Source organism: Lepidochelys kempii, chromosome 7 (assembly GCF_965140285.1).
Source record: "Lepidochelys kempii isolate rLepKem1 chromosome 7, rLepKem1.hap1, whole genome shotgun sequence".
NCBI classification, from domain to species: domain Eukaryota; kingdom Metazoa; phylum Chordata; order Testudines; family Cheloniidae; genus Lepidochelys; species Lepidochelys kempii.
Window position 1 is genome coordinate 53,634,126 of NC_136386.1, and position 20,293 is coordinate 53,654,418.

Genomic DNA, 20,293 nt, shown 5'->3' on the forward strand with positions numbered 1-20,293 from the left:
CAACCTAAATCCTTGTGTAGACAGCACTAGATTCAAGGAAGAATTCTTCCGCTGACCTAGTTACTGCCTCTCAGGGAGGTGGATTGCCTACTCCCATGAGAGAACTCCTCCTGTCAGCATCAGTAGTGTCTACACTGAAGCACTACAGTGGCACAGTGCTTTAAGTGTAAATAAACCCTTAGTATCAATTAATCTGCTCTGTTCCCTCCTGTTCAAGTTCAAATTTCTTGTCTTCATCTTCAAGGCCCTTATGTTACTCTGCTCCATTTCCTTCCTAATTTCTTATGTCACATCAAACCACAACCTTCACCAACTGTCAGCCTCAAACTTTACTCATCCTTTTCTTGCACAATTCTCCTCATGCTTTCCCACACAATTTACAAGACATGAAATACTACCCAGTTCTGGTCCACTAGGCCACCACTCTAATAAGAAAGGCCATACCAGATCAGACCGATGGTCCTTCTAGTCCAGTATCCCATCTCTGACAACAGCCAAAACGAGATGATTCAGAGAAAGGAACCTCTAAGTGGGTGATTATGGAATTATATGAACACAGGGGAAATTTCTTCCTAATCCCATCAGAGGTTGTCTTATGCCTGAAGATTGAAGGTTTGTGGGTTTTTTAAATCCAGTCTAATGTAACTGTGCATGTTTTCATTACCCATATAAATGTTCAATCCTTTTTTGAATCCTGCTAAGCTCTACTCTTCAGTGATATTTTGTGGCTAGGAGTTCCAAGGGATAGGTATGTGCTGTGCAAAAAAAGTCTCTGTCAGTTGTAAATTTACCGCCTTTCAGTTTTATTTGAAGTCCTCTTGTTCTAGCATTATAACAGAGTAAGTAGGAGTGACTAGTTTATCTTCTCCAGACTGTTCATTATTTTGTACATTTCTAACACGTCCTTTCTTTGGGTTGTTGGGTTTAGTGTGCAAGTGTGGGGTGGTGTTGATGGCCTGACAGACAGGATGATTTGGTGGTCCCTTCTGAGCTTGAACCCTGACTATTTGGCATAATATTTTTAGTATCCTTTTCCATACCACTCCTTACGTAGCCTAACTTTTGTTTTTGCTTATTTTGTCTGCTGCTGCACACTCAGCAGCAGCTTTCCTAAAGCTGTCCAAATGACACCCAGGTCTTTTTCCTGAGTGGTCAGTGCTGAGAACCCAGCAATGTGCATAAGTAGTGCCAGTATGTATTATTCCTTCCAATCTGGGTTACACTGAGTTTACCAACACTGAATTTCACCTGCCATCATGCTGCCATTCACATAGCTTTGATAAGTCCCTAGGAGGCTCCTCATAGTTGTTGCAGCATTCCCTTTATTTGTATCCCCCCTAAGAACTCACTTTTTCAATTATGTTCACAAGAAAAGAGTCAACAGTAGTTAAGTAAGATCAGGCCCGCTGATTGGGGGGTGGGGAGGGCAAAGGGGGCCACTGCTCAGGGGTCTGGGGTCTCTGCACGCTGTCCCCACCCCAAGCACCAACTCCACAGTTCACATTGGCTGGGCAGTGGCAGGCAGAAACCGCCCTGGAACCACCGCCTAGGAGCTGCTACAGAGGGGTGTGCCGGTCGCTTTCGGGAGCCACTCAAGGTAAGTGCTGACCCCCTGACCTGCTCCTGCACTCCAACCCCCTGCCCCAGCCTAGAGCCTCCACCCAAACTCCCTCCCAGAGCCCGATCCCGCACCCAAACTCCCTCCCGGAGCCCGACCCCGCACCCGCTCCTGCACCCAAAATCCCTCCCAGACCCTGCAACCCTTTCCACAACTCAACCCTCTACCCAAGCCTGGTGAAAGTGAGTGAGGGTGGGGGAGCGCGAGTAATGGAGGGAGGGGGGATGGAGTGAATGTGGGGGGGCTCGGAGAAGGGACGGGATGGGGCGTGGTCTCAGGGAAAGGGCAGGGCAGGGCACGGCAAGGGTCTTTGGGTTTGCACAATTAGACAGTTGGCAACCCTACCGGGTGGGCATGTAGAAGCCCTGGCCGTGTCAGAAAAGCGCAGCTGGCAGCTCGCTGGGCATGAGCCAGCGCAGGTGCAGCACCACCCAAATGTCAGGCAAACCATGTCCACATGGGCACCCATTGATTGTTCTGCCCTAGGATCTGGTATTGCTGTCAGCGGGCTTGAGTAAAATCAATCATTCCCAATTAAAAATAGCATTATTAAACTAGCCAAATAAGTGGAGAATGGAGGGGCCTGAAGTTGCCAGATTGCTTTGTTTGCCCAGCTAGCATCACAGGTCTAATTCCTGTGTGCATACCTTTAAAGAAGATCTATAATCATTTTGTCTCCTGTGCCACTTCTTGCCATTAATTACAGACAGCTTTTCCCCAGCACTGAGATGCCGCATGCATTGGACATGGACTGTCTATATCTTATTTATTTTCCAAGTTTAATTACTGTTATTGGTCTCTATATTATTGTCATTTCCATGAGCTGGTGAATTGGGATAAAGTTTGCTAAGCCCTGCAATCTTGGGTGCTTTCAGGGAACTAAGAAATTGCAACACAAAGCCTCTTATGTTAATAGTAACTGGTTCCTGTGTGCTACTCCTGCAAAGAGCAGAGGAGATCGAATTACACCTCATTCCCTTCATTCCCTATGACACACTGTACCTCAAAGTAGCACCCTGTAACCACCATATTCACCATTTGTATATGGTTGTGATATTTCATAAAAAAGCACGCTATGTACGGTACCTTATGAAACATCACAATCTGCTGAAACTCATTGTTCTGTCAAAATATGTATACGTTAATGTGTAGGAAGTTATGAGATTTTGCTATATGGTTGTTATTGAAATATGTTGCGAGTTTGGGAGACGCCCACTGCTAGCACTTCAATGACTAAGGTGGTGACACACACCCAAATGGGTGTTAAGCAACCATCACGTGCCATTGACCAGCAAGGGAATTTTAAACATGAGAGTTGCAATTCTGCAAGAGACAGTTGTGCAAGTACCACACAAGGAGGACTGCTCAACTTTGTGACTCGGCAAGGCCTACCAGGACACGTCTGGGCCAGTGTTTTTCCTGGGACATGAACTGACTGTGTAAAATCAGGGACAGCAGTATCACGGGACCGTCTCTCTCCTCTCCCACCTACACTGAAGGCAACAAGATTGCTGGGAAGACAAAGGCCTGGTCTACACTGGGGGGCGGGGGAAATCGATCTAAGATACGCAACGAGAATAGCGTAGCTGAAATCAACATATCTTAGATCGACTTAGAATCACTTACTTCACGTCCTTGATGGCCGCCGCTTCCCCGTTGACTCCGCTTCCGCCTCTCGCCGTGGTGGAGTTCCGGAGTTGATGGCAGAGCTATCGACTTATCGCGTCTACACAAGACGCGATAAATCGATCCCCGATAGATCAATCACTACCCGCCGATCCGGCGGGTCATGTAGAAGTGGCCAAAGACTTTCAACTGAAGAAACTGGTCCCAGGCTGAGAAGGAAATTCAGCCTGTGTATTAAGAACTGTAACCTGCCTGAAACATCAGGTGGGATGAGAAAGGCTGTTTAATTCAATTCTTGCTTAGTCTGAAAGTTTAGGATTTAGACTGTGATTTTATTTTTATTTCTTAGGTAACTATCTCCGACTTTTCTGCCTACCACTTATGATCACTTAAAATCTTTCTGTAGTTAATAAACTTATTTTAATGTTTTATCCTTACCAGTGAGTTTGTCTGAAGTGCTTAGGGAATCTGCTCAGATTGCAATGGTTGCTGAGTGTCCACTATCCTTTGACGATGAGCAAACTAATTAATGAGCTTCCATTGTTCAAAAGAAGGTCTTGAGCAGTGTAAGGCAGTACATTTCTGGGGTGCAAGGCTGGAAGGATTTGCTCGTGTTTTCCTGTGTATGGTTCATGAGTGGTTTAGAGAACATTCATGCAAGTTAGCTAGATGTGTCTCCGCATGTTGCTGAGTGAGTGATAACAGCACCTGGAGGGGTTTGCTGCTTGTCACTAGCAAAGCATTGTGAGAGACAGCCCATGCTGGAAAGTTTCCACAGTTCCAGGTTGTAACCTGGGATCCCATCACACCCTACAATCCTGCTTCCACCTCTCTCAAAGAGCAATCATATTCTCTTTGCAGAACACCAAGAACATTTAGTACAGAAGAAGAGAGTAACACATTATAGTTCCACTAAACATACCTGTAACTGGGATTTCTCCAAAAGCAAACAAAGATCTGGTAGGACAATGTAAAGGGAGTGGGAGAGTAAATAAGGTTGATTTCTTGATGCAGTTTCCAAACAAATACTAACTGGGTGCATCTGTACTTAAAGTTTTTGCACTGTTGGTGTGGCACCAGTGCAGTTCCCTTAGCAGCAGCCATGTTGAAAATGCCAGTGTTGACAGGGTTGGGCACTACAGTAGTAAAAATGCCTTTGCCCTGTTGATACTATTATTTATTATTTGGTATTGTGGTAGTGCCTAGGGGCTCATTCAGGGTATGTCTACATTGGAATGTAAGCCCAGGGTTTGAACAAAGGCTCAAGCCTAACCCCCCTTCTGTCTAAACACAAATTGTGCTAACCCAGGGCTCAGACTGAGGACCTCATGGGAGCTGAGGGTGTAAGTCTGAGTCAAGCCAGGACCCAGGGTTCAAGCCCTATTACTTTGCTGTAGAGATGCAGTCTTATGGGGGTCATGCTCTCGGAGTCTGCCAAAAGACTTCCACATCCCCACAGGCTGACTTTCTTCATCCTCTGGAAAGCCAAGTTTGGGGGACAGTCAAGTTTTCTCACACCACATTATGAACAAAGGGCAGCCACATTTTGGGAGGGCGCTGGAAGTCTGGGATATGGGTGGTTGGACTTGGGCCTGCATTATGCAGTGTAAACGCTGGAGCTCCAGGTTGGGGTCTGTGATAAATAAAGTGGTGGGGTAGCTCCCGTTTATGGACACCCAGCCAGCCATTTAGCTATAAAATTCCTTTTAGTGGCTGTTCTCTGCTTGCTTTAACTGTAAAGGGTTAACAAAGTTCCCCAGGTAAAGGAAAAGGAGTGGGCACCTGACCAAAAGAGCCAATGGGAAGGCTAGAACTTTTAAAAATGGAGAAAAAACTTCCCTTTGTCTGTCTGTGTCTGTTATTCTCTGGAGAAGGAGACACGGAGCAGCAATGCTATAAGCAGGAATGCTGTGTAAGGCTTCATCAGATAATGCCTAGAATTACTTATTTGAAACCCCACAAATGTATAAGTAAATTAGGAATGTTTAGCTAGATGCAATCAGGTTTATTTTTTATTATTTTGGCTTGCGGATCTCCTCTGTGCTAACCCCAGATGCTTTTCTTTTGCTTGTAACCTTTAAACTGAACCTCAAGAGAGCTACCTTAATGCTTAATTTTTGTAATTGTTTCTTTTAAGATCTAGCAAAAAGCCTAAGTTCCAAATGTATTTTCCCCCCTCTTTTCTTTTCTTTTCTTTTCTTTTCTTTTCTTTTCTTTTCTTTTCTTTTCTTTTCTTCTCTTTTCTTGTTTTTGCTGCCTGTGGGGGAACAGGCCTGCAAAGGGATCAGCCTGCAAAGCCAGGGAGTCCAACAAACCGTTTATTTTGTTTTCTTTTCTATATGTGTGGCAACAGAATAGCTACGCTAGAGTAGGGCAGCCCTGTGCATGAGGTTGAGGTCAGGCACCAAAACCTTAGAAAAACCAGTCTTCCCAAAGCAGCACACCACAGAGAATACAGACCCAGATTAAGCCCAGACATCCAGCTTCATGACGAAAATGAACGGGGACTCCCCAGGACGGAAGGGATAGCCCTCCCCCAACCGAGATCCCAGTGCCAGGAGGGAGGGAGGGAGGCCTTTAACTCAGGCCAAGTTCTAACTGAGGCATAAAGGAATTTCTACCTAGAGATGAAGCGCTTGGAAGTGGAGAACGAGCGCTTGGAGGTGGAAGCGGAGGAGAGAACAGAGGCAAAGCGCTTGGAGGCAGAGTTAGAGCTGAAGCGCTTAGAGCTGGAAAGGGCTAAGCTGGGTCTACCAGGTAACCCTAACAGTCCTTCTCCAGGTGCCACTCCCCATTCCAAGAAATTCCCCACATACGAGGTATGCGATGATATAGAGACCTTCTTAGAAAATTTTGAAAGGGCCTGCCTTGGATACAACATCTCTACAGACCAGTATATGGTGGAACTGAGGTCGTAGCTCAGTGGACCCTTAGCAGAGGTAGCAGCTGAAATGCCTAAAGAACCCACGAACAACTACGAACTTTTTTTTTTAAAAAGGCCAGAATTAGAATGGGGCTAACACCTGAGCATGCCTGTCTGTGGTTCAGAGCCCTAAGGTGGACGTGGCATTTTCCTGACACGCCTATCACATCGTAAAAAATTGGGATGCCTGGGTATCAGGAGCAAGTGTTAAGTCTCTGGAAGATCTCTCTCTCCCAATGCAAATGGAGCAGTTCTTAGAGGGTGTTCCTGAGGAAACAGAAAGGTACATCCTCGATGGGAAGCCCAAAACTGTAATCGAGGTGGGGGAGATTGGAACCAAATGGATGGAGGTGGCGGAGAAGAAGAAAGCTAGTAGCAGTTTGAGAGGATACCAGAAGGGGCAACCCGAGACGACACCCCACCACTGGGGTCATCCCAAAGCCCCATTTTGCAAAGAGGAGCCCTCCACACAGCCAGGGAGATCCCAGATGCCCTCTCATCCCACCACCCCACTTTCCAACCACCCAACTTGCCCCAGCTCGCAGTCAGCTGGGCGATGCATTAAATGTAATGAGCTATGGCATGTAAAGGCCATCTGCCCCAAGAGCACCAGCTGACTGCAGTTCATCACCTCGGAGTCCCACCAAGAACCTTCAGGCCCAGATGCCTCACAAATACCACCAGAGCAAAGGGAAACTGTGAGTGTGAGCGGGAGGAAGATTACTGCGTGGAGAGACACTGGTGCACAGGTGTCAGCTATCCACCAAACCCTGGTGGACTCCAAATTCATCGACCCAGAGGCCCAAGTGCAAGTGCAACCTTTTAAGGCCACCTCTTAACTTGCCTACAGCCAGGTTTCCTGTCCAGTACAAGGGCTAGTGAGGAATATGGACTTTTGCAGTCTATGACGATTATCCAATTCCCATGCTGCTGAGAGAAGACTTAGCCAACCATGTGAGGCTAACAAAAAGGGTGGGGATTGTTACCCGCAGCCAGGCTAAATAGGCCTCCACACTTAACTCCATTCCTAAGCCTCCTACAGGAGCCAAGCCAGAGGTGGTGAAACGAGTCTATGGCAGCAGTTGTAAATCCAGTTCCTGGAACCCAGCCAGAACCAGCCCAAGGATCAGAGCTGGCGGAGCAGTCAGCACCAGAGCCCATGCTTCCAACCCTGCCAGAGTCAGGGGAGGCAGCACCAAAGGGTGTCACAGAGCCTGCACCTACAGCAGCAGCTAAACCGGAGCAAGAGGCTCAACTGGAGCCTGAAATACCACCTAGTACACCAGCAGAGAGCGGTTCACAGACAATGGAAACAACCCCATCACCTACGTTGCTTCCAGTGGGACCAAGCCCAAGTCCACAACCCAGTGAGGAACTAATGTCTCCAGCATCAAGGAAGCAGTTCCAGACAGAGCAGGAAGCGGATGAGACACTCAAGGGAGCTTGGATGGCGGCATGGAGCGACCCACCACTTCTCAGCTCTTCTAATAGGTCCAGGTTTGTTATAGGAGAATTCTTATATGAGGAGACCCTTTCTGGTGTGCACAAGGATGATTGGCATCCTCAGAGACAGTTTGGTAACTCCAACTAGGGGACAGCTCTTGAGCTTAGCCCATGATCACCCTAGTGGCCATGCTGAGGGGGAACAGGACCAAAGACCTTTTAGGGAAGTCATTCCACTGTGAGGGGATTGGCAAGGATGTTTCTACCTATGTCTGGTCTTGTGAGGTGTGCTAGAGGGTGGGAAAGCCCCAAGACCAGGTCAAGGCCCCTCTCCAGCCACACCCCATCATTGAGGTTCCATTTCAGCATGTAGCTGTGGATATTCTGGGTCCTTTCCTGAAGAAGACACCCAGAGAAAAGCTGTATATACTGATCATCATGTATTTTGCCACCCGATGTCCGGAAGCAATAGCTTTAAGCAACACCAGGACTAAAAGCATGAGCCAGGCATGGTCAGACATTTTTGCCAGGGTAGGTTGGCCCTCTGACATCCTTACAGATTCGGGAACTAACTTTCTGGCAGGGACCATGAAACGTCTTGGGAAAGCTCATGGGGTGAACCACTTGATTGCCACCCCTTACCACCATCAAACAAATGGCCTACTGGAGAAGTTTAATGGGACTTTGGGGGCCATGATATGTAAATTCGTGAATGAGCACTCCAATGATTGGGACCTAGTGTTGCAGCAGTTGCTCTTTGCCTACAGGGCTGTACCACATCCAAGTTTATGGTTTTCACCCATTGAACTCATTTATGGCCATGAAGTTAAGGGGCCATTACAGTTGGTCATGCAGCAATGGGAATGGGTTACATCATCTCCAGGAACTAACATTTTGGACTTCCTAACCAACCTGCAAAACACCCTCAAGGACTCTCTAGCCCTTGCTCAAGAAAACCTACAGGATGCTCAACAAGAGCAAAAGGCCTGGTATAATAAACATGACCGAGAGCGTTCCTTCAGAGTAGGTGACCAAGTCATGGTCCTGAAAGCGCTCCAGGCCAATAAGATGGAAGCATCGTGGGAGGGGCCATTTATAGTCCGAGAGCGCCTGGGAGCTGTTAATTACCTCATAGTGTTCTTAAACCAAACCCTAAAACCTAAAGTATAGCATGTTAATTCTCTAAAGCCCTTTTATTCCTGAGAAATCAAGATTCTCCCATTTACAGCCCAGGAGAAAGACAATGCTGAGTGGCCTGAAAAAGTCTACTATGAAGGAAAAAGCAATGGTGGTGTAGAAAAGGTGAGCTTTTCCATCACCCTTGGGCTTAAGCAGTGACAGCAAATCCAGGAGCTGTGCACCAGCTTCGCGCCAATGTTTTCAGCCATCCCAGGACGGAGAGAATGGTTATTGACACAGGTTATGCTCACCCAATTAGAGCCCAACCCTACCGGATGGCTCCTCAAGCCAAAACTGCAATAAAAAGGGAAATCAAAGACATGTTACAGATGGGCCTCTCAGAGTGCATGGGCCTCTCCAGCGGTTCTGGTTCCCAAACCAGATGGGGAAATCTGCTTTTGTGTGGACCACCATAAGCTAAATAATGTAACTCATCCAAAAAACTATCCAATGCCACCCAGAGATGAGCTATTGGAGAAACTGGGTCGTGCCCATTTCATCTCAGTCTTAGACTTAAATGAGGCGTACTGGCAAGTGCCGCTAGATGACCGAGCCAAGAAAAGGCCCGCCTTCATCACCCATGTAGGGTTGTATGAATTTAATGTGCTCCCTTTCGGACTGCGAAATGCATCCACCACTTTCCAGAGACTGGTAGATAACTTTCTGACTGCATCTGGGTAATTTGCAGTCACCTACCTTGACGATATGGCTATCTTCTCTGATTCATGGGCAAAACACCTGGAGCACCTCCAAGTTGTCTTCCAGCACATAAGGGAGGCAGGATTAACAGTTAAGGCCAAAAAGCATCAAATAGGCCTAAACAAGGTAACGTACTTTGGACAGCAGGTGGGTCAAGGTACGATCAACCCCCTACAAGCTAAGGTAAATGCTATCCAAAATTGGCCTGTCCCTAAATCAAAGAAACAGGTCCAATCCTTCTTGGCCTTGGCTGGATATTACCAACGATTTGTACTACACTACAGGCAATTTTCCACCCTACTGACAGTCCTGACCAGGAAAAGACAGCCAACTGCCGTTCAGTGGACTAAAGGCTGTCTGACATTTCTCAACCAGCTTAAGGCGGCCCTTACATCTGAACCTGTACTGAGGGCCCCGGACTTCGACCAACTATTTGTCATAACCAGCGTCCGAGCGTGATATGGGAGCAGTTTTAATGCAGGAAGGACCAGATCAATAATTCCAACCTGTCGTGTTTCTCAGCAAAAATCTTTCTGAGTGGGAAAGCCACTGTTCAATCTCAGAAAAAGAATGTTATGCCATTGTGTATGCTCTGGAGAAGCTACGCCCATACATTTGTGGACGGCGGTTCTACCTGCAGACTGACCCTGCTGCACTGAAGTGGCTTCACACAGTCAAAGAGACTGACAAAAAACTTCTTTGGTGGAGTTTAGCTCTTCAAGACTTTGATTTTGAGATACAACACATTTCAGGAGCCTCTAAGAAAGTGGCTGATGCACTCTCCCGGGAAGGTTTCCCAGAATCAGCGAGGTAAAAATGTCCCTGCATTCTAAGTCATTGTAATCCTTAAAATGTAAAAAGTACAGTTTAGTTCTTCATGTAATTGTTAGAAAATTAGAGGTGCATGTATCTTTTTAACTCTGTTTACTAAACCTCCAGGAAGAAATCCCAGCCAGTGTGGACCCAACCTGACCCGACCCAGGCTGGCCAGCACCATCTGTGATTTGGGGGGCGTGTGATAAATAAAGTGTTGGGGTACCTCCCGTTTATGGACACCCAGCCAGCCAGTTAGCTATAAAATTCCTCTTAGTGGCTGTTCTCTGCTCGCTTTACCTGTAAAGGGTTAACAAAGTTCCCCAGGTAAAGGAAAAGGAGTGGGCACCTGACCAAAGGTCAGACTTTGACTCCCTCAGGGAACTGATGGGCAGGATCCCCTGAGAGAACAACATGAAGGAGAAAGGAGTCCAGGAGAGCTGGCTGTAGTTTAAAGAATCCTTACTGAGGTTGCAGGAACAAACCATTCCGATGTGTAGAAAGAACAGTAAATATGGCAGGAGACCAGCTTGGTTTAACAGTGAAATCCTTGCTGATCTTAAAACACAAAAAAGAAGCTTACAAGAAGTGGAAGATTGGACAAATGTCCAGGGAGTATAAAAATATTGCTCAGGCATGCATGAGTGAAATCAGGAAGGCCAAATCACACTTGAAATTGCAGATAGCACGGGATATTAAGAGTAACAAGAAGGGTTTCTTCAGGTATGTTAGCAACAAGAAGAAAGTCAAGGAAAGTGTGGGCCCCTTACTGAACGAGGGAGGCAACCTAGTGACAGAGAATGTGGAAAAAGCTAATGTACTCAATGCTTTTTCGGCTCCTGTCTTCACGAACAAGGTCAGCTCCCAGACTACTGCACTGGGCAGCACAGTATGGGGAGGAAGTGACCAGCCCTCTGTGGAGAAAGAAGCAGTTCAGGAGTATTTAGAAAAGCTGGACGAGCACAAGTCCATGGGGCCGGATGTGCTGTATCCGAGGGTGCTAAAGAAGTTGGTGGATGTGATTGCAGAGCCATTGGCCTTTATCTTTGAAAACTCATGGCGATCGGGGGAGGTCCTGAATGACTGGAAAAAGGCTAATGTAGTGCCCATCTTTAAAAAAGAGAATGAGGAAGATCTGGAGAACTACAGGTCAGTCAGCCTCACCTCAGTCCCTGGAAAAATCATGGAGCGGGTCCTCAAGGAATCGCTTTTAAAGCACTTAGAGGAGAGGAAAGTGATCAGGAACAGTCAGCATGGATTCACCAAGGGCAAGTCATGCCTGACTAATCTAATTGCCTTCTATGACGAGATAACTGGCTCTGTGGATGAGGGGAAAGCAGTGGACATGTTATTCCTGGACTTTAGCAAAGCTTTTGATACGGACTCCCACAGTATTCTTGCCAGCAAGTTAAAGTAGTATGGACTAGAAGGTGCCACCTTACAGTCCATTCACCAGCAGCAGAAGGTTGATTTTCTTTTTTGGTGGTTTGGGTTCTGTAGTTTCCACATCGGAGTGTTGCTCTTTTAAGACATCTGAAAGCATGCTCCACGCCTCATCCCTCTCAGATTTTGGAAGGCACTTCAGGTTCTTAATCCTTGGGTTGAGTGCTGTATCTACCCTTAGAAATCTCACATTGGTACCTTCTTTGCGTTTTCTCAAATCTGCTGTTAAAGTGTTCTTAAAACAAACATGTACTGTACTGGGTTATCATCTGAGACTGCTATAACATGAAATACATGACGGAATGCAGGCAAAACAGAACAGGAAACATACCATTCTCCCCCAAGGAGTTCAGTCACAAATTTAATTAACGCATTATTTTTTTAACTAGCATCATCAGCACGGAAACATGTCCTCTGAAATGCTGGCCAAAGCATGAAGGGACATATGAATGTTTAGCATATCTGGCACATAAATACCTTGCAATGCTGGCTATAAAAGTGCCATGAGAACGCTTGTTCTCACTTTCAGGTGATACTGTAAATAAGCAACTGTCAGCAGTATCTCCCGTAAATGTAAACAAACTTGTTTGTCTTAGCAATTGGCTGAACAAGAAGTAGGACTGAGTGAACTTGTAGGCTCTAAAGTTTTACATTTGAGTGCAGTTATGTAACGAAAAAAATTCTTACACTTTTACGATAAAGAGATTGCACTACAGTACTTGTACGAGGTGAACTGAAAAATATTTCTTTTATCATTTTCACAGTGCAAATATTTGTAATAAAAAACAATATAAAGTGAGCACAGTACACCTTGTATTCTGTGTTGTAATAGAAATCAATATATTTGAAAATGTAGAAAAACATCAAAAATATTTAATAAATTTCAATTGGTATTCTATTGTTTAAACAGCAGGGTGACCAGATGTTTTGATTTTATAGGGACAGTCCTGATATTCGGGGCTTTGTCTTATATAGGCACCTATTACTCCCCACCCCTTATCCTGATTTTTCACGCTTGCTATCTGGTCATCCTATTTAACAGCGTGATTAATCACAATTTTTTTAATCACAGTTAATTTTTTTTTAGTTAATAGCTTGAGTTAACTGTGATTAAATCAACAGCCCTAATTTTTACATTAAGCAGCAAAGGCTCACACATCTATTCTATGCCATTTAACAACATATTTAAGCACCACAGTGTCAAACTACACAGTTGCGCATTGTCCGTGTGGACAGGAGGAAGAAGTTACTCACCTTGTGCAGTAACAATGGTTCTTCAAGATGTGTGTCCCAATGAGTGCTCCACTGTAGGTGTGTGTGCGGCCCCATGCTGCTGATTGAAGTATTTCAATAGCAGTCCGTCCCACATGCACCGCTCCCCACCTGTCACTAGACTAGTCAGTGTGCATAGGCATTTCCTCCTCAGTTCCCTCTCTACCACAGAATCAACCGGTGGAACTCTGAAATAGAGTGTTGTACAAGCACCTCAACCAACCTGTCAAAAATGCCATTTTGAGCTTGAGGGCTGAGACAAAGTTGGTTGTGGTTTCGAGTGCTTCCACTTGGGGAATCTTGATTTCTTTCTCTGTGGCTAATAGGATCTCTGTGACGACCACTGAGGCATGTACTGCGATGACTGGGACTTAAACGACGGCTGAGGACTGTATTTTCTCTTGTAGGCCGGTGTGCATATCCCTAGGGAACGAAGAATTGTCCGAGAATCCTTCAATGTGCGAAGAGATGTGTCTGTCTTTTCAGTGAACAGCTTCATTTCCCTCAAAGGGAAGGTCTCCGCCATGATTAGGACCTCTTTAGGGAAGCCGGACAACTGCAGCCACAAAGCCCTTCTCTCAACCACAGCTGTGGAATTTGAATGTGCTGCCATGTCTGTTGCATATAATGTGGACGGGAGAGACGTTTTCACCACCATCTGACCCTTGTTAATTATGGCCATAAATTGGTCTTTTGAGGAGTCTGGAGCTGATTAATAAAGGAATCTAGTTTCACATAGCTCTGGTCGTCATATTTAGCCAACAAGGCCTGATAATTAGCCACCTGGAACTGAAGAGTGGCTGATGAATACGCTCTTCTGCCAAACAGGTCCAAGCATTTCCCATCTTGGTCATACGGGGTGGATTTAAACTGGTATTGGCATTTAACAATTAACCGCATCCACAATGATGAATTTGGAAGCAAATGAGAAAATACAAATTCCGTGTCCTTGGCCGACACATAATACCTTTTGTCCACCCGATTGCATGTCAGCAGGATGGGCACAGGGGTCTGCCACATAACTCTGGCAGGATCCAGGAGTGCCTCATTAACTTGGAGGGCCACTCTGGCAAAGGTGGAGGAATGTAGAATGTCCACCAGTTTGTGGTGAGGTTCAGTCACTCGGAGCAGCTGTTATTTGCAGGGCTTCTGCCACACTCTGAGCCAAGTCCTGGAATGATTTTAAATCATCCACCATGGATGGCAGAGGCGGCATCACCGCCTCATCAGGTGAGGACGACGAGAGACGAGCTTGAGGGATGTCTTCCCTTTCTGCCTCAGCTTCAACTTCCTTCCCCAGGTGCTCAGGAGGTTCCGAACCCTTTGATGCCGCAGCTGAAGGAGGGTGGCTCCTAGCTGCTAGTATACCACTGGAGGGGCCTGGGAGTCTTGTTGCCCCTGGGCTTGCCCCGGTACTAGTACAGCCCGGAAGGGTAGGGGGCTGGTACCATGTCTGCCCAAACCATGGAGATTGAGGGTTGTGGGGGGGCGGGGCACAGTAGGCCTGGTGTCCATGATGAAATTGGGACTTGTATGGTGGGTACGATGAGTGGTGGGAATCCAAGTCCTCTTCCTCTCTTTCTGACTCTGAAGAGGAAAGAGGTGGTGTGCAGCATGGAGATCTTACTGAGTCCAATGCTCTGGGAGAACTCGGCATCGGAGCCCTGGTACTGAGTAAGGGCAAGTCAAGGGCGTCAGACACGGAGAGATCTGTTGTGCACTGGAAATCCACCAGTGCGGATGTCAGCGCCAAGAGGCTCGTACTGATGGAGTCAGAGACATGGACCTTGGTCCGTCAGTGCCACGCACAACAGGGTCAGTGCTGGTGACCACGCCGTCGTGTAGCCTTCACTGAGGCTGATCTTCCAGGCTTTTCAAGCCCCCACGGTACAGGTACTTCTTTGCCCGTGCCCGGCTGGTCTATGGGCAGACCAACTTGCTCTGTCAGCTTGGTACCGCATGTGGTCTCGCTACAAGCTCTAGACAGTTTCAGTGCCGTCCATACTGATGGAGCTGGATATCATTTCCAGCTTGATCGAGGCTCATTATGGGGACTCACAGACCTTTTCTTGGTGGTCTTGAGCATGGGTGGCGGATATCATAGGCCAGGGCAGGCTAAGCCTCCCCTGGCCTATGCTGTGCCCCGCCCATATTGAGCTCCAAGGTACTGCCCTCCCTCTCTACCTGAAGCTGGCAGGGCACCGGGGGCTCAGCTCCCAAAGGCAGGTCTGAACTCAGGTCTGTCAGGGGCCGGGGCGGCCCAGTGCAGCATTGGGGCCAGTCGGGGCATGGAGGGGGTCGAGCCAACTGGGGAGTGGAGGAGATCGAGCCAGCAGGGGGCGGCGGCCTGGCGCTTGAGGCTCTGGCAGGCAGGGCTTTGGATGGAAGGGGTGGTGGGCTAGCCTACCTGAAGGTCTTGAGTAAGTGGCTCATCTCCTTGGAATCACCTGCCTTTGACAAAGAAGATTGAAGTAATAACTCCGAGGGTTAAAGAGCCGACTCCATGAGCAGTAGTTTAAGCCTTAACTCTTTATCCTTCCTGGACCTGGATTTTAACTGATGGCACCAACCACACTTTTGTGGATTGTGCTTTTCCCCCAGGCAGCAAATGCACTGCAATCCAAAAACTGGGATAGATTATTTGCAGCTAAGGCACTTTTTGAAGCCTGGAGAGTCAGACATACCCTTGTCCAGGAGGGTCCCCCCACCACCAGGGTTGGTGGGAGGCAAACCCTTTCTCCCCCCACTTCCCCTTTTTCTTTTTTTGCCATGGCCAACTTAAAACAAACAAGGTACTAAAAGGCTTCAAGGGAAGCTAAAATTTGCAAAACTATAGGGAGTTAATCCATGATGGGACAGCTCTTAGCTCTGTCTCTAGCCAGGGGCAGCTGAGAAGGAATTGAGGAGGAAATGCCCAAGCACACTGGCTAGCCCCATGGCAAGTGGGGAGCTGCATGTGTGCAGGTGGGACGGACCACTATTGAAATTCTCCGATCGGTAGCACGTTGCCACACACACACCTACAGTGGAGTATCCATAGGGACACAGTGCGGAAAAAAACTAAGTGTTATAACTTTGTTATGTAATTCTGCAGCTTGGTCCACATAGGAATGATCAACCTGTGTTATAATGCTGTTGTGCATTTACTGTTCTAAGCACTCTGTTTAAACCCAGCAATATTTTTAGTCTATCGGAGACCTAACAGAAGTACCCAATTGGAGTCAAGAGACTTAAATGTTGTCTTTCTGCTTTCCCTCCCCTGTATTTTCCAGGATAGGCTCTTTGCTTACCTTTTCACTGGAGCAAGACTTTCCTGTCACACACCATTAGGTGGAAGGGAGATTCCTTGCAGTTTTATCACTTTAACTTATCCAAACTAAATTTCTCTTTTCTTAATCTCAGATCATGCCCTCTGCTTATACTGGTATGATAACCTCCTACTCCCTGGTCTTTCACATACACATCACCCTGCTTCAGTCCATACAAAACCCAGCTGCTAAAATCATCTTTTTTACCCAATCTGACCATATCAGACTCTTCTCTGAATCTCTCCACTTGTTTCCCCTTCTCTACCACATCAAAGTTCAAATGTCTTGTCTTTGTCTTCAAGGTTCTACATAATTTCTGTCCCTCACTACTCTCCTCGTCCCATATTGCTTCCTGAACCCATCACTGCAATGATACTAGTTTGGAGGCTTGTACATACTACCACTTATGTCAGTATAACTTAAGTCTTGCAGGGGTGTGAATAAGCCACACTGCTGAGCAATGTAAGCACTGGTGTGGACAGTGCTATGTTGGCGGAAGAGCTTCTCCCGCCAACATAACTCCACCTCTGCGAGAGGTGGTAGCTAATATGCTGATGGGAGAGCTCTCTCTAGGGTGACCATACGTCCTGTTTTGGCCATGACAATCCCTTTTTTAAGCCCTGCCCTGGCCATCCCAACTTTTTTTCCCAAAAGAAGGCATTTGTCCTGTTTGCTCTTGCTGACTTGATCAGTTGGCAAGAGCAAACAGGACAAATGCCCACTTTTATCAAAAAAAGTGGGGTGCGGAGTGGGTGAGCAGAGATGTCAGCCCCCCACAGGGGAGAGGCAGGGCGGGGGAAACAGCGTTCCAGCATGTGGGCTTCCCCTCTGCAGGTTTCCAGTGACCAGACAACAGCTTCACATGGGGTGGGCTGGGGGGGGGGGTTCAAAGAGTTCCAGCAACCGGGCAACAGCCTTGTGGGAGGAATGGGGATGCAGAGTTCCACTGACCGGTCAAAAGAATGTGCCCCCCCCCCCGCAAGGGGGTCCATCGATGGGCAACAGCCTGACCCAGGGCAGGGGAGGAGCGAAGGGTTCCAGTAACGGGCAACAGCATGCTAGGGGTGTCCTGTTCTCTCTTTGGGAAATATGGTCACCCTAGCTCTCTCCCACCAGCATATAGAGTATCTTCACCAGCTGCACCAATGTAGCGCTTCTAGCATAGACTAGTCCTGGGTACCTTGTTCATCTATTTCTCTCACTATCTTCTTTGTGCTGTCTCCCAACCATTCCCTACCCATTAAACACACAAACTTTTATTTTACAGATTTTTGCTCCTGTTTTGCCATAGGGTCATAGCCTCATTTGGAAAAAGCACTATAAAGACGACTTTCCCAACCAATATACTACCAATTTCTCAGACACTTCAGGAACTTTTTACAATAAATCTTCACTCTCCAAATATGCACCTAATCAGCACCCTGAACAACAATCCTTTCTGTTTCTGAAGGTAATCAAACTTGCTATTGTCCTCAGCTTTCACTTTAGAAAACACTATTTCTACAAAGAAAATTCACATTCTTCCTGCTTTTGTTGCACATGATAAAATTACTAATAGAGCAGCCTCACTGGAATTTATTGATCAATGCAGCATTCTTCTTTGAGAACAAAAACCACTCTGTCCTACATCCTGGCACTGGAGCTCCCAGTACAATCCCTGGAAGGAGAACAAACTCTTTGTGTCAAGCTCAGTACAGTGGACGGATTTCCCCCCCCCCCCCCCCAAGAGCTGAGATAAACAGACACCAAAGCAAAGTCATGCACTAGAAACACCAAAACAAACTAGAGCACAGCAGACTTCAGCATTAATTATAAATCAGCAAGCTGTTTTAATGTCACGGCGACACTACTGCACACTGTGGCAAAGACAGCTGGGTTAGTGAGAAACTTTAAACTATAACACCACAATTCAGGTGCATGGTTGGCATGGTGTTTGTGATTCCAACTGAGGGCCTGCAAGCTGTAGTACAAGTACCTTCTACCTGACTTTCGTAAACGTATACATATCGGATTACTTCAAAAGGTTGGTTGCCCATTTGGGCGTGCAGTGATTTCAAAATGGATTCCATATCAATTCATGAACAAAGCCAAGTAATATGTGGCAAGAATTAAAACGATTGCAGCTTTAGTTATTTGTACTGAGAGAGCATTATGAAGCTAGGATCTTTTCCCTCAAGCATCAGGAATAGACCACTGCTGAAGATGGGACACCTGACTTGATGGACAAATCATAGAAAATTAGGGTTGGAAGGGACCTCAGGACACCATCTAGTCCAACTCCCTGCTCAAGGCAGGACCAACACCAACTAAATCATCCCAGCTACAGCTTTGATTCCACCACCTCCCTAGGCAACCCATTCCAGTGCTTCCCCACCCGCCTAGTGAAATAGTTTTTCCTCATATCCAACCTAGACCTCCCCCATTGCAACCAGGGGTGGCAGGTTTGTAGAAATGTGCTGCCCAGAACACCCCCCACCACTTGCCTACGGCTCTGGGAGGGAGTTTGGGTGGGGGAGGTGGTCTGGGGTGAAGGATGGATGAGAGGTTAGGCTCTGAGAGGGAGTTTGGGTGGGGGAGGGGGTCTGGGGTGCAGACTCTGGGATGGAGTTTGGGTACTGGGTGCAGGTTCCGGGCTGGGGCAGGGGGTGGGGTTGCAGGAGGGGGGTTGATGGGGTGCAGGCTCTGGGATGAAGCTTGGGTGTAGGCTCTGGGATAGGGCAAGGAGTGGGGGTGCAGGAGGGGATGAGGGTACAGGCTCTGGGAGAGAGTTTGGGGCTGGGAGGGGGGTGAGAAAGGTATGGGGGTACGGGCTCTGGGATGGAGTTTGGGAGCAGGAGGGTGTACGGAGGTAGGGGTGCAGGCTCTGGGAAGGAGTTTGGGTGTCAGAGGGGGTGTGTGGGAAAGGGATGGGAGTGCAGGCTCTGGGAGGGAATTTGGGGGTGGGAGGGGATGTGTGGGAAAGGGATGAGGAGTATGGCGCTTACCTGAGGCTCCTAGGCAGGGTGGGCCGGGTCTCCATGCGCTGCTACCCCCAGGCACTGCCCCCACAGCTTCCGATTGGTCACAGGGGCGCTTGAGGCAGAACACAGACCCACCCTGCCCAGGGGCCACAGGGAGGGGCCAGCAGCCACGTGGAACGAGCAGGCAGGAAGCTGCTCAGCTCCATTGCGTTGCCAGTGGTGAGTGGGGCCCCGGGCTGTTTTAAATAGCCCAGGGGGCACCCGGGGGCGGAAGGTGGGGCCGAAGGAGAGACCAGAGCTGGAGCTGGGCCCACTGTGTCTGGGAACCAGGAATATTCGTGGTGCCCAGGCACCACGGGCCCATAAAACTCGCCGCCCATGATTGTAACTTGAGACCATTGCTCCCTGTTCTGTCATCTGCCACCACTGAGAACAGCCAAGCTCCATCCTCTTTAGAACCCTCCTTCAGCTATTTGAAGGCTGTTATCAAATCCTCCCTCACTCCTTTTCGGCAGACTAAATAAGCCCAGTTCCCTCAACCTCTCCTCGTAAGTTATGTGCCCCAGCCCCCTAATCATTTTCGTTGCACTCCACTGGACTCTCTCCAATTTGTCCACACTCTTTCTGTAGTTGGGGGAGAGGGGCCCAAAACTGGACACAATACTCGAGATGTGGTCTCACCAGTGCCCCAAGGAGGGGAATAATCACTTCCCTCAATCTGCTGGCAACGCTCCTACTAATGCAAGGTCTTTTGTTTCCTCAATGTGACCAACATCTGGCCAAAAGGTTTTGAAGTCAAATGGATATAAAAGTTACTTACACTATAATTATATACACACCAATCTGGGTATTTATTTACAGTGTACTCTCACCGTAGTATCAGTGTCTCTTGCAAAGGTTACATGAAGCCAGGAAAAAGTCTGAAAACTATCTTTTGTTTTTTGTCTCCTTTCCATGAGCATGTAGCAAGAGGCTCTTCATTTTCTGCCTCTCCAGTATAACCTAGTGA

The 20,293-nt window shown here is 47.5% G+C and overlaps 1 protein-coding gene across 20 annotated transcripts in view; it reads right to left on the bottom strand.

Moving 5' to 3' along the window:
• USP54 (ubiquitin specific peptidase 54) overlaps window positions 1–20,293 on the bottom strand; it is a 279,027-nt gene that overhangs the window by 119,290 nt on the left and 139,444 nt on the right. The window contains exon 2 of one of the 20 annotated variants that reach the window (XM_073352846.2): window positions 3,245–3,453. The exons of 18 other annotated variants lie outside the window; for them this stretch is intronic. The gene's annotated coding sequence lies outside the window, so the exon portion shown is untranslated. Of the gene's footprint in view, window positions 1–3,244; window positions 6,629–20,293 lie in introns of those variants that run through there. One more of the 20 variants, XM_073352845.2, reaches the window with a different exon arrangement.